The sequence below is a fragment of the Phaethon lepturus genome, unplaced genomic scaffold (assembly GCF_000687285.1).
Source record: "Phaethon lepturus isolate BGI_N335 unplaced genomic scaffold, ASM68728v1 scaffold15433, whole genome shotgun sequence".
In the NCBI taxonomy this organism is placed as follows: domain Eukaryota; kingdom Metazoa; phylum Chordata; class Aves; order Phaethontiformes; family Phaethontidae; genus Phaethon; species Phaethon lepturus.
This window is the reverse complement of record NW_010527121.1, coordinates 3,288-4,791: the sequence shown is the minus strand read 5'-3', so window position 1 is coordinate 4,791 and position 1,504 is coordinate 3,288. Positions and strand designations below refer to the sequence as shown.

Below are 1,504 nucleotides of genomic sequence, written 5' to 3'. Positions count from 1 at the left end.
ATCATCCCCACCCTCCCGTCTTTTTTTATTTTTTTTGTTTACTTACACAAGCAGCATGACAGATAACTTGGAGGAAATCAGATGCTTAATGATTAAGCGACACTTAGATAGCACCCTGGAAGATAAATACGTCCCTTGGAAACCCTGCAACAAAAACAGAAGGTATAAATAGACAGTAACTAATTATTCTGATTAAATCTTGGAAGACCTGAAATACCCGACTGCAGCAGAACAAAGCCAGTGCGCGCAAAAAATAAGTCACGCCCTTTTTAAAAGAATTCACCCAAATAAACCTAAGTGCTTCTGTGTTGTTTTTGTTTGCGTGCATGTTTCTTAAGGTCTAGGCTGATAGGAAACCTCTGCCGTACCCCAGAGGGATCCCGTCGCCTTCAGCTAAAATTAGACTTCAAGGAAAGCGAGCGCAGGCGGGTGTCTCCAACCTGCGCCGGCACAGCGAGGCTCCCACCGCGCACTTGAGGAGTGGCGTGTTGGGGTTTTCCTCCCCTCCCATTCAAAACAAAAAGAGAGGTTTTGGTTTTGGGTTTTTTTTCATCAAAAAGAAATTAAGGAAAATAAATAAATAAGGTATGTTCCTAGGGAGAAAGGAGGGAACAGAAGGTCTACCCTGCTGCCAGGCTCGGGGGGCGGGGGGGCGGAACCTGAGCAGGGACTGAGATGCAGGGAGGTGAGGATCCAATTCCCACAGGGACAGGATACAATGGGATGCTTGATGCAGAGGTGAGAGGAACCGGCAAAGCCCACCAGCAGCTCACCCACCATCATGGATTCGGAGTAAGGCACCTGATTTATCAAGGTCCACGACACCAGTGCTGGGAGCCTCCGTTACAGCAGATGGCATGCAGAGCAGGACACGGGGATGTGCTCAGTAGACATTCCCCTGCTCTCCTTGTCTTGAAGGAAAAGGACGGTTTTCCTCCTCCTCTTCTCTCTGCCCTCCCCCCACCACATTAAATGCCAGCAGAGCTCAGGGGAATATTTAATCTCAAACCTCAGTAATCAATCAGCTCACCCTCACGCATGAGAAAGAGTCACAGCAGTAAGCACCAAAACCCATTTCTACCCAGCAATACAACATTTTAATTATGTACATAACATTTCCCTTTTATTCCCTTTTAACATAAATCCTGAACAGACCCAGGCAGCCCCCGGGGTGGTGGGTGGGGAAGGACGCGGTGCTGGGGGAGAACATGCGGACGGGGTAGGGGAGGAGGAGAGGGAGGAGAAACCATCCTGGCCATTATTTCAAATGAAAACTTCATACAGCTGCTCCAGTTTGCTGTTGGCACGACAATGCTTTGACCTTGCATTTGTCATCCCAGAGGATGGGCAGCAGCGTGGCAAGCAGCAAACCCACACCCAGCCCTCTCACCAGAAGATGCATGGGTTTTATCCCAAAACGCCAGCAAGCGTGTGGGAAAATAGGGACAGAAAACGTGTGACAGGCGCACGTAGAAAGGTGTGGGCCGGGCTGCGATACAGCTAA

The 1,504-nt window shown here is 49.3% G+C and overlaps 1 protein-coding gene across 1 annotated transcript in view; it reads right to left on the bottom strand.

Annotated features, from left to right (window-relative positions):
- Positions 1 to 145, bottom strand: part of LOC104617861 (disheveled-associated activator of morphogenesis 1) — a gene marked incomplete at its 3' end in the record, with an annotated part of 54,916 nt that extends 54,771 nt beyond the window's left edge. Inside the window, exon 1 of the mRNA XM_010283293.1 lies at positions 47 to 145. The remainder of the gene's footprint in view (positions 1 to 46) is intronic.
- Positions 146 to 1,504: the final 1,359 nt, after the last annotated feature.